Source organism: Dromiciops gliroides, chromosome 4 (assembly GCF_019393635.1).
Source record: "Dromiciops gliroides isolate mDroGli1 chromosome 4, mDroGli1.pri, whole genome shotgun sequence".
Lineage (NCBI taxonomy): Eukaryota > Metazoa > Chordata > Mammalia > Microbiotheria > Microbiotheriidae > Dromiciops > Dromiciops gliroides.
The window spans coordinates 137,852,860-137,869,630 of record NC_057864.1 but is presented as its reverse complement, the minus strand read 5'-3'; the positions used below and the strand labels follow the sequence as shown (position 1 = coordinate 137,869,630).

Here is a 16,771-nt window from a genome sequence, read left to right as displayed (position 1 = left end):
ACAATTGATCTTCAGATTCTGGCAATTTTAAGTAGCTGTTCCCTATACCAGGAATATTCTCCCTTCTCATCTTGGCTTTCTAGCCCTCCTGGCTTCTGTCAAGTCCCAGCTAAAATCCCACCTTCTATTAAAAAAGCCTTTATTGATACTCCTTAATTCTAGTGTCTTCCCTCTATTTATTATCTCTAATTCATCCTGTATATTTTCTATTGTATGTACTCCTTTTCATGTTTTCTCCCTCCTTAGTCTGTGAGTTCATAGTCTTAAATCTTAAGTCTTAGTCTTACAAGTGGGATCCTATTTTTTTTCTTTGCATCCTTAGCACAGTGCCTGGCTGATAGAAAGTGCTTAATAAATGCTTATTGACTGACTGGCATCTACATATATGCTTAATTGAGCACACAAAAGATAAGAGAAAAATGAAATACAAAAAGTGAAGAAAAGGTGTTTTGGGGCTAGGGGTTCACAGAGAATGTGGATAAGAGAGTACATCAGTGAGGTGAGAGATGGAGTGAGTAGATGGAAAAATGGTGATGAATGTGAATTAGTAGGTTAGGTGGTAGCAAATAGAAAGCATGGTTTGATATGAAAGAGTATTGGATTAATCAGTAAGCAACCACAGGATTCTGGCTGTGTTTTATTATTTTTTGGAAGCATTATAATGTCAGGGCATTGAAAAAAAGTAATAAAAACAAAAGAAACAAAGCCTAGTCAATTAGGAATATCTTTTTCAGTCATTTCAGTGTGTTTTCTATAAGTGGTGAGAACAAGATAAGAACTTAACTTTTGGTAATTTCACCAGTGGTTCCTTGAGAACCACTATCTCTCATGGTAGTTAGCCCCTTGCCTTTTTTATTGAGGCTGAAAAATTGGGCAAAACAAAACCAAAACTGTTTCAGTTAAACTCTTCATATCAAACAAAATCATGGGATGTAATCTAGAGAGCTGAACTGTGAGTGAAAAGACTTTGATTCTAGTCCTATTTTTTAAATTAGTCTTGACTAATAACTTGTGTGATCAAGGGCAAGTTGCTTTACTACGCTAGACTTTCATTTCCTCATCTATCAAATTATGGGGCATAATTAACCTTTTTGAGATTTTCACATAATGTAATGAAAAAAACCTTCCTAATATTTGCAGGGGACCACAAGTATAATGGATTGTCTTCAAGAATAGTGGATTTCTTCTCAATAGAGGCGTTCATGCTGGAAGAACACATTTTTTGCAATGTGGTAGAGGACAGTACTGTTGGCTTGTTGCAGGTTAAACTCAATGACCTCTGACATCCCTTCTATCTCTAACCCTGAGATTTCAGGAGGACAAAAAAGACTGAATTCACTATTCAGCTGGATATTATGGCATAGGCTTGTTTCCTAAATTAGTAAAGGTTTCCTTTAGTATTGTATAGTTGACCTTTTAGACTAGATAATTTGTAATATTGACTATTTTATTTCCTTTATTCTATAACATCAAGCAATTACAGATTGTTTATTAACTAAGATAAGAGACATTAATGCCCATTCTTTTAACATTTGAAAATTATAAACATGTCAGGCTGACTAGAGAAAAAATATGAATTTAGAAACTAGGAAGAACATCAGAGACAATCAACTCATATCTAAACCATGAATTCCTTCTACAGTATCTCTGACAAGTGCACATTCACTTTTACTTTCAACAATTCAAATGACAGAAAATTCACTACTTCTCAAGGAGGCCCTTGATTTTTTAGATAGCTCTAATGTTAGAAAATTCTCTTTATATTGAATTGAAATATGTCTCTTTGCTGGCTCCAACCATTGGTCCCAGTTCTCCCTTCTGGAACCATATCTATTATAAGTCTATATCCTTTTCCATTTATCAACTATTCACATTTCTGAAGACAATGGTTATGTTCTTCTAAGTCTTCTCTTTTGCAAGCTAAATGTCCTTATATCAATCATTCCTCATGTGACATCACTTCCAGTCTTCTCATGATAATGAGAACTGGCTTCAATTTGTCAATATCCCCCCTTGAAGCATGACACTCAGGACTATCATGCACCATATTTAATCTAGCTGAAGTACACAATACAGTGGGAATATCACCTCCTTCCTTCTGGAAAACGCACCCGTGTGATTGACTATGTGACTAAAACATATCATCCCTTTGCATTACTTCCTTCCTAACTTTTTTCTTGGAGAAATGAATTGCAACAATTGAAATATTGGTTGATTCCTAGTTTTTGTTCCCTTCCTTCCTCCTCCCCCACACCTCTTGGTTTGACCCTCATTAAGTTTTCTGACCCTACAAGATATCCCTCATTTGTTCCCTAGAGTATTCCCTTAGATCTGCACATCACTTTGATTGCTCTCACATCTGGGATTCGTCACATGCTTGCGTTAACCGTGACCATCTGCAGCATTACCCAGCAGGATTTAGGAGACACTCAGTCAGAAAAATCATCCCTACTAAGAACAACATATGGAAAAAATTAAGAAAAGACATCTTCCATTGAAAGCCCTTTAAAATATATATTTATGACAGGCACACAGAGAGAAGGATATTGCCTTTCCTCCACAAGGGTTAAAGGAAGAGTTCTACTTCTTCTGAAGATTACACAATTAATTATGCAAGATAAATGCAAATGTTTGGCATGCTCATATGTAAACACAGGGATTTTCTCACAAAGTCTTGTTTAGAACCAGGCGTCGCCTCCAATAGAAATGTCTCTCATTTTCCATGGACTTTCCTGATACTTCATATGAGAACAAATGAAGATTTCATAATTAGGGATAGGGGAAGCCGGCCACGTTTTCCTGGGTTGGTTCATTGAACATCTCCAACTATTTTTCCAATGCTTTGGGTTTGGCAAAAGCCAAAATAAGTTTTGCCAAGCATTTTTCCCTTAATTTTTAAATCCATGTGCATTAAGGGAAATTTAATCCGTATGTTTCTGATTCATTTACACTTAACTCATCAAAATGTTGTTTTGTAAGAGGCATTTGGTCTCCAACAAGACTTATGAGCCCTCTTGAAAAAAAGAAAACATAAAAAAAAACAAACGTCCCCATCATCTCTGGTCCAGAGAAGGCTGTTCACCAGTTTCAAATGCATAGACTGAATGCCATTTATTTCTTTGCAATGTTAAGCTTCTGTAGAGTCCTAGACTTTCAAATAGCTCTTCTTACTTTCATCCATCTATGGACTGGGAATTCCAAGTGTGCAGGGTAATGAAGAACTAATTCCTTTTCTGTATATTCTAGCTTTTGCTCTGAGTGTCCCACAATACTATGGTCATTTGAGGCTGTTCTGACTTCCCTAGGAGGGTCTTTCTGCAGCATACTATGTTCCCTCAAGGATGGATCAGAACAAACACTGACATAATGGGTTTGGCAGTTGTGTTTGTTCTGATTATGGGTTCTTTGTAAGGTAATGACAATGAGAAGAGGTCGGATGAGCCAGGGGTTGGGGCTGGACCTCCTAGAGTATATAAAGCGATTGGGATTAAAAGGAACACTAATTCAATTTAAGTCAATAAAACAATTATTACTATTCTATTATGTTCAAGGCAAAGAGATAGCATGAGGAAGTGGATAGAGAACTAGCTTTAGAGTCAGGAAAATTTGTGTTCAAGCCTTGCCTTTGATACACACTTGTTGCATAAACATGGACTGATCACTTAAGTGTTCTCTGCATTCTGAGAATGTTCCATGTTGTAGTACACTAAAACAGAGCTGAGGGGGAAAAGGAAGCCAAACACTGATTTCTTCCTAGTTTAACTTATGATTCTTGTTAAGTAAATGATAAACTCAGCATTTTCTATGCTTCTATTAAGAACTATTAAATGCTGTCATCATTTTCTCAAAATCCCCCAGACTTGTTGCTAATCATTGGTACTGGAAGTTTCCATACTGTGGGTTCCATACACTGATCAAAAGATATTGTTGAACAACAATGACAACAAAATATACTATTCAAAGTCCTATGCTAAACACTGGGGATACAGAGAAAAATAAACAAACAAAAATAGTCCCTGCTCTAAGGGAGCATCAGGTCCAAACTTCATTTTATAGGTGAGGAGGTTAAAATCCCAGGAATTTTTCCCCAAAGAGGGGAAATATTTTGTACAAGGTCACACATTTCATTTCTATGATAAAGGACTATTTATCTGGACTTCCCAGTTTAGTAATCACTCAATTTTACCACTCAAGAAGTTGCTTCTTCAGAATAGAAAAGAATACACTATGGGGGGGGGGGCGGAGTATTGCAAGTAATTCCTTCCTAAAAGCAGCAGAACAGATTAGATAACCTCCTAAATCCTTACAAAGTCCAATCCATGACCACCACTATCCATCTGCTAGATGCAGAGTTGGAATGGTACAAGCCGGTGTAATGAAGGCCTCTATGGTTTGCACAGGATTGGGAGAATTTGATTCAATTCATCAAATTAGGTTTTTACTATATACAACGTGAGAGGCAGCATAATATAGTGACAAGACTACTGAACCCAGAATCAGGAATTTCTGGATTAAAATCTACACTCTGATTTGTACTAGCTATGTGACCCAGGCCAAGTCATTGAATATCCATGATCAACACTAACAACTCTCCAAGACTCTAAGAGATAGATGGGTTCCCATTTTTCTTAGTGGAAAGAGTTCCTTCACTTTCCCCCTCCCCAAATATAGGTCATTGGTATTGCTTTAGGTAAAAGATACTGTTGCTTGTTGTTCCATCAGTTCAGCCATATCTGTCTCTTTGTAACCCTACTCGGGTTTTTTTCTTGGCAAAGACATGGATTGGTTTGCCATTTTCTTCTGCAGCTCATTGTACAGATGAGGAAATTAAGGCAAACAGGGTTAAGTGAGTTCCCTAGGGTCACACAACTAGTAAGTATCTGAGGTTGAATTTGAACTCTGGTCCTTCTGATTCCAGACATGGCATTTTATCCACTCTGCCACCTAGCCTCTCTAGAAAAGAAATATGGAATGCTTCATGAAGGTGCATGTCATCCTTGTACTAGGGCAATGCTAGTTTTTTCTGCATAGTTGCAATTTTAGTATAGGTATTTCCAAAGCGAACACAAAAGTCACTAGGAAATAGGAAAACAAAAGTGATGACATGGTCCCTATCTTAAGGAACTTACGATTTTGTTTTGGAGATAAGGTATATACATGAATAATTATAACAGAAATTAGAATATGAAGATCCATTACTAGAAATTTCTATACTTGTTAAAAGTAATATAATATGTACTAAAGAAAGAGAGAAAAGCTTATTGTCTTAAATCAACTTTTAAGACATATCCATTTGGTTTGGGGAAAAAAATTTCAGACACTACCAAGACACACAGAGGAGAGAAGTAAGGGGGAACAAACTTTTGATAGATTCCTATTTTAATTACTGACCCCTGCTTAAAGTCTATTAAACACAATTGGTTTAATACTTCTGAAAAACCATTGAATGTTGTCAGCACCCTTTAAATTTTGCTACTCTCTAGCAAAACCCCAATTACCTCATGCTAGTTATTGCTCTACTACAACCACTCACAAATAAGAACATAAGTGCAAAAAATCAGTGCAAAATACTATGAGAAATGAGGAGGGAGGGCTCAGTTCTTGCTGGGGTGAATCAAGGAAGCCTTCACAGAGGAGGTAGTATGCCTTTCCTCAGACAGCAAAACCTTCTTACATGCTGGCTTTGATAGTTGGATTCTGCTCTGCAGATTCAGACTATAAAGATGAGGCCATAATTCAGTAACTTGCTGTACACAAAATACATGACTATGGTGGGGGTAACAGGGGAGTTACCAAAATTTTGAAAACAAGATATTATAACCAAAACAAATTATTCCTTGCATTTCTGGCTTTGACCTACATTGTCACAAAGCCTTTCCACCTAAAGTTACTGTCAAATATATAATAAAGCTATCATGTAAATTAAAAAAAACATAAAGTGACTAGTCTCATTTCTAGAAATGGCCAGACTTGCAGTGAATGAGTAGGATTTAACAAATAGTCCAGACTGGAAGTTTCACTAAATAGTTATTTCCAAATGAAATTACACCAGTTTAATTCTGCCTTGGATTAGATACTGTTTATATTAAAATGGAGTAAAGGGGCCTTTCCAAATCTTTGAAGTAGGCATCACATATAATTGGCCTTATAAAAATAAACTGACTAGCCAATCAGACCATCCCCCTAATCTGTTTCAGGAAAAAAATATTAATCTGGTAATGTTCTGATTTCACCAAACCTCTGTATATTTTGCTTTTTGAAAAAAGAATTACTAGTTCCTGAAACTTTTCATTTTTCCATGATCACCCTCCCACTTAATTAGAGCCACTATTCTCAAGAGAACTGTAATAAAAGGAAGGTTTTTTCCTCCCTAACAGTGCAAACTTGTGATATACAGTCAGTATTGATGCTTTCCTAAAAATGTTTTATGTCCTTATTTCTAGGACAAATGAATGGCTAAATTAAAAACAACAATGAAGAAATCCTTTAGTAAAACATGTAAACAGATCTTATTTCACTAGAATAAAAAATAATGACAGGCTCATACTTTTCATGCTTGGTTTCAGGCCCCTCAATTTTGAGTTTTTCCAAAGTTGAAACAGTTATTTCTTTCATCCCTACAAAAATGACTTGACTACTCCTTCTCTATTTCCTTTCTTTGGCTCCTTTTCCTCCTCTCTTCATTGGCTGCCTTTCCTCTTCCTGCACCTTAAATATGATATTCCTACAATACTCTGGCCTTCTAAGCCCTCTTCTCTTCTTTCTCTTTGGTCCTTCTTTGGCAGTCAAATTCATTCCCATGTTTTCAATAGTCCCCTATGAGGTTGACTTTAAAAATAAATCTCCAGGCCAGATCTTTCTCTTTAGTGTCAACCAGTATTTCCAACCATATTGAGGACATCTCAGCATGAATGTCCCATCAGCACCTCCAACTTGAAATGGAAATCATCATCTTTCTTCCAAAACCTATGTCTCCTGGCTTCCCTGTTTCTATCAATGTCAGCATCCTTCCCACAATTACCCATACTCAGAACCAGAGAGGCATCTTTAACTCCTCCCTCAAGGACGTGTTGTAACTTAGCATCTCCTTCCTGTCCCATGTCTATCTAGCACTAAACTTTGATCATAATTGACACTTAGCAAATAGTTGCTAAATGAATGAAGAAAGGAATGGCTTCTTTCAATTTTTCCATTGCCTTCCCTCTAAGATTGCCTTCTGTTTACATGGCATAAGTCTTTTGTGTACATAATTGTTTGCATGTTGCCTCTCCATTTGAATGTGAGTTCCTTGAGGGTAAGGATCTTGTTGTGGTTTTTTTTCCCTTTATTTATATCCCCAATGCTTAACATAATGGTTGGCACAATATAAATTCTTAACAAATAATTGTTGACTGACAGATGTCTCTCAAAATGGTCCTCTTTTTTCTTTCTTTCTTTTTTTTCTTTTTCTTTTTTTTTTTTTTTGCAGGGCAATGAGGGTTAAGTGACTTGTCCAGGGTCACATAGCTAGTAAGTGTCAAGTGTCTGAGACTGGATTTAAACTCAGGTCCTCTTGAATCCAGGACCGGTGCTTTATCCATTGTGCCACCTAGCTGCCCAATGGTCCTTTTCTTTCGATTCCTACTGATGCCCACCCAGTCCAGTTCTCTGTACCTTTTCATTTAGACTATTCAAATAGACTCATTAAAACATTTTAATTTCATTAAACATTTCCTAATTACATACAATTTTTTTAACAATCAGTGAAAAAATTTTAATTTCAAATTCTCTCCCCTCTGTCCTTACTCCCTCCTTGAGAAGGCAAGCAATTTGATTTTGATTATACATGTGAGGTCATGTCAAACATTTTCATATTAAATAAAACAATAAAAAGTATGCTTCGGGGTGGCTAGGTGGCGCAGTGGATAAAGCGCCGGCCCTGGATTCAGGAGTACCTGAGTTCAAATCCGGCCTCAGACACTTGACACTTACTAGCTGTGTGACCCTGGGCAAGTCACTTAACCCCCATTGCCTCACTAAAAAAAACAAAACAAAACAAAAACAAACAAAAAAAAAGTATGCTTCAATCTGCATTCAGAGTTTATCACAGAAAGCTCTGGAGGTAGAGAGCATCTTTCATCATGGGTCATTAGGAATTATCTTGGAACAATTTCTTGATCAGAGTAGCTAAGTTTTTCACAGCTGATCATCTTTACAATATTGTTGTTACTGAATATAATGTTCTGCTCACTTCACTTTGTATGAGCTCATATAGGTATTCCCAGGTTTTCAGAAACTATTCCAGTAGAATCTTAATTAATTTCCCCATATCTATTTTTTGTTCCCATAATGCTTCCTTCGTATCACTGACATATTAATCTTCCTTGAGCATAGTTTTTTCTCATGTAACTCCACTGGTCAAAAACCATCAGTGGCTTCCCATTGCCTATTAGATAACATTAAATTTACTTGAATTAAGCCCACACATCTTGTCCCTATTTATCTTGCCAATAATATTCTTCCTCCCATGATTTACAGTATAGTCTAATTATACTCTTTTCTGTTCCCCAAATATATTGCTCCAACTTCTCCTACTATGTATGTGCTAGCAGCATCTCACCAAGCTCCAGAGAGCAGAGATTGTCAGACCAAAACAGGACCTCCTTCTCTCATTAGTACCAGTCCAAACCTCTCAACCAATCCCCTGCAGTTTTACCACTGCAGTTACGAGGGCTATTGGATCATGGAACCTCTTTCCTTAAAAATCCATTCTACTGCATCATTAGATTTCAATTGGATCTCCCTTCCAAAGAGTTGTGGGCACAGCTCTCTTGTAACTCTTGACTAGGGGTTCAATATTTCCATTCATATCCATTTCCATTTTCTCTGCCACTAAGTCCTAAATACCTCTGGGTTTTGTCCTCCAATCCACCATGCTACCCTAACCAACACTGGGCCTCTCCATTGATTGCAGCTAAACTCTCCTACATGTTCTATCTCACTTAATAGACTAGGAGTTCTTTGTACCAAGGACTGTCTTACTTTTATATTCGTATTCCCAAAGCTCAGGACAGTGCTTAGCATATTGTCAGTGTTTAATACAAAGGTTTTCCATTTGATTCCATTCCTTTAACATGAATTGTCATGGTGACCCTACTATGCTTCCAAAGACATACACATCTACCTGTTGAGATTCTAGATCTTCTTTAAGGTCTAGCTCAAATGCTTCCTCCTCCAGCAAACCCCTCTTAACTCCCAGCCAAAAATTATCTCTCTTGCTTCATCTTTGGTAGCAAATTGTACCTCTCTTTTGTAGTTATCTCATTTATGGTTGTACTACAACAATTTTATGTATCCATCCTACTATTTGTCATGCTTTAGAAGGCCAAGCACTGTTTTATTTCTTTTCATATTCCTCTAGCACAGTGCTTTGTACACTGTAGGTACTCAATAAATATTTGTTAAAATGGATGGACAATTAGGCAGTATTAGTAGAACAAAACCTTTTACTTCTTTCCCATTTTGAGTGGGTATTATTTTATACATGACTTTGAATTTAATTATGAAGGTTTTTTTAGCAAAATACACGAGTATAATATGAATCTAAATGCTTTGACCTTATAGCTATTTAGAATATGAAGAGGGATGAGTCAGAACAAAGGAGAAGAGAGTCATGAAGGGATAACAAATAGGTGACAGAGTAACAGACCTTTGATGATGCTCCAGCAAAGGGTCCGTGAGGGAAGAAACAAGTTTTCCATTTGGAAAAGAAAACACTGGAGGACACATGGCTGTGGCATGTGGAATCACGCCATCATTCTTCCAGAGGTGCAGACAGTCATATTCTTGTGACCTTCTTCTTGCTACTCCTACCTAAAGGCTCATGATGTTAACACAGCAATTTTTATTTTCATTTTTCCCCAAATTCTTCCGTGACTTTGTTGAGATGTCATCAGGGTATAAGACAAGGTCAGAGATTCAAACTTCTTGGATTAAAAAAGTTGGGTAGGCCTCTCCCTAGTCCTGTCAACAGGTCAATTCAGTTTCTTCAACATTATTAAACATTATGTGTAACAAAACACTATGGGCAGCTAGGTGGCACAAAGGCTAAATTATTAGGCCTGGACTCAGGAAGTTTCATCTTCCTGAATTCAAATCTGGCCTCAGACACTTCCCAGATGTGTGACCCTGAGCAAGTCACTTAACCTTACTTGCCCTAGTTTCTCATCTGTAAAAGGAACTGGAGAAGGAAATGGCAAACAACTCCAGTATTTTTGCCAAGAAAATCCCAAGTGGGGTCATAAAGAATTGGACACAACTGAAAACAACTGAGTAAGACAACAAAAATATACTGTACTAAGCTCTAAGAGAAAAACAGGTTCTGCCTTAAAGGGACTTATTTTCTAATGGGGGTTCCAACATATAAATAGAAAAAGAAATACAAAATCATTTGAGGAGGAAGAGAGCACTGGCATCTGAAAAGTTTCAAGTATAGGGCCCAGAAAAAATAACCTCATCTGAAGAGATTTACTTCTGATTTCTAATCCTTCCTACCCTTCTTCCCCCTAAAAATGACCAGAACTAATCTAATTCTTAAAGATTCATTTGAAAAAGTCACAAGGGACTGATTCCAAGGCATTTTAAATGGAAAACACAATTTCAGTGTTTGCATAGACAATAAAAGAAAGATTTTTGACTGAATCCAGTAACAAAGCATAGGAAAAAAGAGACTTAGGAGTATATATATATGGTTTTGCCATTTCTTTCTTCAGCTCATTTTACAGATGAGGTAACTGAGGCAAACAGGGTTGTGACTTGCCCAGGGTCATCCCGCTAGTAAGTGTCTGAGGCCAGATTTTTTTTTTCTGACTCCAGACCTGACATTCTATACACGTTATTAACTAGCTGTCTCAATGATTGATTTATCATCTCCCAAACCATAGAAATAGATTATCACTGAACCGGCATTCTATTGGCCAGAAGCAGTTCTGCTCACACTCCAAGCAAGTGCGGCACCATCTCTCTCCCCTTACAATGCACCAGGCAATAGGAAGTTCTAAAATGTTGTTGAGAAGTATAATGACACGACCATATCTACAATAAAAAAATCGAATAATGACAGTGATATGAAGGATGGATTTGGGGCAAGTGGGAGGTAGGCAGAGAAGCAGACAATGAAAGTTGAAACAGTGGTGGGGGAGAGGGGACAGCTAGGTGGCGCAGTGGATAAAGCACTGGCCCTGGATTCAGGAGGACCTGAATTCAAATCTGGCTTCAGTCACTTGACACTTACTAGCTGTGTGACCCTAGGCAAGTCACTTAACCCTCATTGCCCTGAAAAAAAAAGAAAGAAAGAAAGAAAAAGAATGATGGGAGCATATCTACAGTCCAGGTAGAGAATGGTATAGTTTAGTTATTTCATTCTACTATACACTCTAGGATGGGATTTATGATCTAGCTGAATTATGATAAACAAACATCAAGAATCAATTCATCTGGATCTTCCTAGATATTCCTTTGACATTATATAGCTAATCTATTTTGTATACATCAGTTCTTTTAAAGAGGTAGCAAATTTTTCTTAGGAAAACAAATGCTAAAAAACCATCTGTACATTTAACGAGAAAATAATAAAATACTTTTATGACTTAAAAAGAAGAGGTAGCAAATTTCAAAATAATGGGAAATTAGTCAAACCAAACTGATGCCAAAGTCAAATTATTTAGCCAGTTACCATGCACCTTGAAATGCCTGATTTTTTTCCAGTGGTATTTTTGGATTTGTGCTGCTCTATCTGTCTCTTGTTGCTTAGTCTGCCTTGAGACTAAGGGTACAGATTTGCAAAATGACTGATTAGAAAAAGAAATATAGCCTATGGCTATGGAACAGAGTAAATTTAATTGATCTTTACAGTTACAGAACTTGTTATTTTGCCTTAGTTTCTAACTAACTCAGCTTTTCAGTTACAGGCATGCTTATTTGAAGCATTTGGGTAATGGAAAGAATCTTTCACTTTTCATTTTATAGACATAATCCCATTGGTCCCATGAAGATATAAACTTTGCCTTTGTACGTTTATCCAACATCTAAGCAATTAAGTAAAATTTAGAAGAAATCAATGTATCCATTTATGGTTGCTGCTCAAAGTGCTCATCTTTCAGGCTAGCTACCAGACATCTCAAATGGCCACTAGATGTCAGGCTTGCAAAATAATTAAATGGACATTGCAAGGCCGCCTCTTGACTTTAAAATTATGTCAGTTTTGCTCATTTTCCTGAGTGGGATTCTGCTACCCTGGTGGTTGTGGCATTAAGTCACAGGTCTTAACTCATATAGAATTATGCTCGTTGGGAAATCATTTCCAGGCAAGAATTTCTAAGCCCAAGATTTGTGTTAGTGTGATTGTCCTTGTTAGGAAATTGTTATAGTGCCAAGGACAAAATGTTGCTTTTTTCCTCTTCTCTTGATCACCTATGTGACATCACTGTTGCCATACAGGAGTCAGTCAGTTAACAAGCATTTGTTAAGCAATTACTATAAAAGTTAATGAGGCAAAGATATCCTTGTTTTGCCAGGCTTTTGCCAAGGACTTGTTCTTTAATTCAATTCAACAAGATTTTATTGAGCATCTAATGTGTATCGATGTGGGGTAGATATTAAGGTTATCTAAGCTGTTACCATCTTTGTGAAGCTAATACAGTGATATGGCATGTACAAAGATATTTATGAAAGAAAATACAACATGATAAAAGAATTAAAAAACCAAGTGTTGTGTGAGGCTTGAGGGGAAGATACAGGAATAGCATGGGGCTTTTCAATCCCAACCTCTGTCCCTTTAAACATCCTGGCACTGCTATTCCCTAACCTCCTCAACTCTCATGACCTCAGTCTCCGAGTATTTTGACTATGCATAAAATACTCATATATTAACTACCCACTCACACTGCTCATGTGAATGTATCCTAGCGGCCAGAATTTCTCCTAAGTTATCCCCCCTCAACTCATGCTCACAGGTTGGGTCAACAGGGGAGCACTACCTTGGGTTCAAAGTACCCTGTGAATTCTCAGTCTTAGAACACTAGGGCATGATTCCCCATTAGTATATTTACCTTGTATCTATTCAACCAGAAGACATCATCAATTCAAAGGCATTTATTAAAATGCTAAAATAAAAAGGGTAAGAAAATATATTTTCCCCATAAATCATGGAGAGGCAAACACATAGGAAACTCATGTGGCCAAAACACATAAAAAGAGGAGCTACTTATACTCCATATGCTATAGGGCCACTGAGCCCTTGTACAATTACTGTTGACCTTAGTCTCATAGTCTCACCTCTATGCTATTTCACTGCTTGTCTCAAGTCATTATGGCCTCTAGATTCTATCTCCACTGAAATCCTGACCTAAGAATTAAAAAAAAAAAAGTTTCCAGAAAGAGAACTGAGTTCAAATCCTACCTCAGATACTCACTAGCTATGTGACCCTAGACAAATCACTAAAAAAACCCAACCTCCCCCCCACTGTTTGCCTCAGTTTCCCCATGTGTAAAATTGTAATAATAATAGTATCTACCTCCCAGGGTTGTTGAGGATAAAAAGAGATATTTGTAAAGAACATGTCAAATTTCAAAGCACTATATAAATGCAAACTAATTATTATTACCTTGGAATCAGGAGGGACTTCTCCAGTTCTCCTACTTTATAGTTTCCTTTGCTGGACAACTTGACAGCTCCCCAGCTGGATTCTTTAACCACCTTGGCTTCTTTACTTTTCAAGGTTCCTGATTTTTCTTGGGCAAATAGCCTGCTTTCAGTTTCTGGTTCCTTACCAATATAATGGACTATTTTACAAGCTGAGAATGTGTCCTTTAAAAAGTCTAACGCCTTTATCAGTTCAAAATGGACCATTCAGAACCCTGGAAAGGGAGTTGCTCCATAACTTACACTAGTTATGATTATGCCTAGGCAGGTAAGGAGTAGAGTGAAGGTCATTACTGAGGAAGGTCATTACTGAAGGTCATTACCGAGAAATATTCCTAGATAGCAAACTTTTGAGATGAGGAATCAAGGATGGTGAGGAATTCATCAGGCAGAGAGGGAGTATTCCAAATATAAGCAATGATATGAGAAAAGCGTGGAGGTGGAAAAGTACAAGGTGTGTATGGGAAAGAGTGAGTAGGAGAGTAGCAGGAGAGGACAAGGCTAGCGAGCTAGCTTTGGGATTGTCTTGAATGCCGTGCAAAGGACTTATAACTTTTTTTCATCAGACTTATAGCTGGAAGTAACTTTAGTGGTCATCTGGTCTTCCTCCTCACTCTTCGGAAGGAAAACCTAGTCCTAGAGAGGTGATTTCAAGTACTCAGGGTCACCTTGGAAGTTGGAGACAGTGGTAAGCCTTGAATTCACATTTTCTTGACTTCAAATTCAGTGCTCTCTACTATACTAGGCTCTTGTTTCTCTTTTTCCCTACCCTTCAGAAACAGTAACTTCCGTAGTTCAGGGGGAAGTCAGAAAAAAAAAGTGTGGAAATTACTGGGGGGATAAAAGACAAGCCTATGTAAGGGGACTCTAAGAGTAATAGTATTTTACATGAAGCTTCTTTGACAGGAAAACTTTCCTAACTAACCAAGCAAAGCCATGAGAGAGATCCTGGGAGGTTCCATGTACCACCCCTTCACTGACTGAAGAGGTGGGGTCAAACTGTTAGATCTCTCTGATTCTAAGAGCAAGGCACAAGGCTGAGATTTGTCTAATTGAACAAGAAAGCCAATGTGCTGGATCCATGGAAAGCCTAAAATGCTCACCTTTGACCTTTGCCAGTGAATTGATAGTACAGTTATTCAATAGAAGAAATATTCTGGCAATCATGCAATGACTTGGTCAAAGACCAAGATCATACCATGAGAAAATAGAATCAGAATTCAGACTAAGAGGCTGAAAAATGGCACTGAGTATAGATGTGATCTTGGACAAATCACTTCCTCTTTTTGCGCATCAATTTCCTCATTTATAAAATGAAGATAATAATACATGATCTATATCTACCTTCAGGATCCTTGTTAGGAAATATGGGAAATATAAATATTTAGTAGGTGACTACTTACTATGTTCCATGTGCTATACAGGTACTATCTCAGTTGTTCTTTGCAATAATCATATGATGTTTTACAGTTGAGGACACTGAGGTATATAGAAGTTAAGCAACTTGCCCATATCTGAGGCTGGATGTGAACTACAGTATTCCTGACTCTGGCTTCAGTGTACTATGCGTTGTGCTACCTGTCTTAACATTATTTGTTAACCTTAAAATGCTATGGAAATATGAATTATATCTTCATTTTGTAGGCTAAGTTGAACAATGAAAGACAAGATATACAGGGGTGCTATTTTTTCCTGGGAATTTCCTATATGCAGTATGGTGTTATATTTTAATACAACAAATTATGGCTAGAGTTACAATATCTAATTTATAGGCAGAAGAACTGATTGAGTTTAAATGACTAAGTTTAAACTGAGTTTGAATCCTAGTAGTGCTATTTACTCTGTGAGTTTGAACAAGTCCCATAACCTCTCTGAGCTTCACTTCTTTTATCTGTAAAAATCAGAGAGTTGGTCTATGTGCTCTCACAAGTTATTGACTGATGGAAATTCCAGGATTTTTTTTTGGGGGGGGGGGGTGAGGCAATTGGCGTTAAGTGACTTACCCAGGGTCACACAGCTAGTAAGTGTCAAGTGTCTGAGGCTGGATTTGAACTCAGGTCTTCCTGAATCCAGGGCCGGTGCTTTATCCACTGTGCTACCTAGCTGCCCCCCTCCCCGCAATGATTATCTTTAAATGAAACACAGGTCTGGAAAAAAACTAGAGTGACTAGGTGAGGGGCCTAGAAACAATGCTATTTGAGAAATGATTAAAAGAGCTGGGAATGTTTAATTTGGTGAATAAACTATTTTAAGGACAAGAGTAATTTCCACCTGCAAGTATGTGAAGGACTATCATATGGAAAAAGGATAATTTAAAAATAATTTTAAAATGTGAATTCCAGGGTAAAAGTATGCCCAAAGTGGGAAAGTTAAAGAGAATAGATTTGGGCTTAATATAGAAAAAAACTTTCTAATAATTCCAGCCCCAAAATGAAACCTGCTGCCTTGTTTGCTGGTGAATGAACTATTATTTGAAAGTGTTTGAGCAGAAGCTTGCTGTGCACTTGTCAGGAATGTGTTAGTGTCTGGTGAACTGATATACATTTTAGAAATAAATGTCACCCTCCATGGATCAGAAATGCATTTTAAGAAAACCTTAATGGAAATGCATGGTAGGGAAGCTCCATCTTAATGAGATTGCTCAACATTTTCCAGAACTTAAGAGATTCTAACATATACACATCACTGAAAGCTGGCAATCAACAGGGAGAAAAATATTGACTTTAACAAACCTCCCATAGGGCATTTTCTCCTCTCTGATGATATATTTGTTGAAATTTAGCCACAGGCATTTAATGCACACTCATTGATTAATTGATTGACAAGATTCCTGCATTCAGAAAGATGGACTAGATGACCTCAAAGATACCTTTGAATGCTATGACTCTAGATTTTACATGGTTTATCTGAATAATTATACATTTTTCCCATTATGAGCTTATTTAATGGGTTTTATTCCCAGTTCTACCTATGAAATATAGGTAAGTTCCTTCAGCCATCTGAGATTTAATTTCTTCACCTGTCATCCAAAGAGGTTGAGCTACAAAATCTTGAAGACCCCTTCCAACTTAAAAAAAATGGCTATGATAG

At 37.2% G+C, this 16,771-nt stretch overlaps 1 non-coding gene across 1 annotated transcript; it reads right to left on the bottom strand.

Moving 5' to 3' along the window:
• Positions 1–4,960: 4,960 nt before the first annotated feature.
• LOC122727015 lies at positions 4,961–5,067 on the bottom strand. The gene has a single exon (XR_006352995.1). It is a non-coding gene; the product is annotated as a U6 spliceosomal RNA (small nuclear RNA).
• Positions 5,068–16,771: the final 11,704 nt, after the last annotated feature.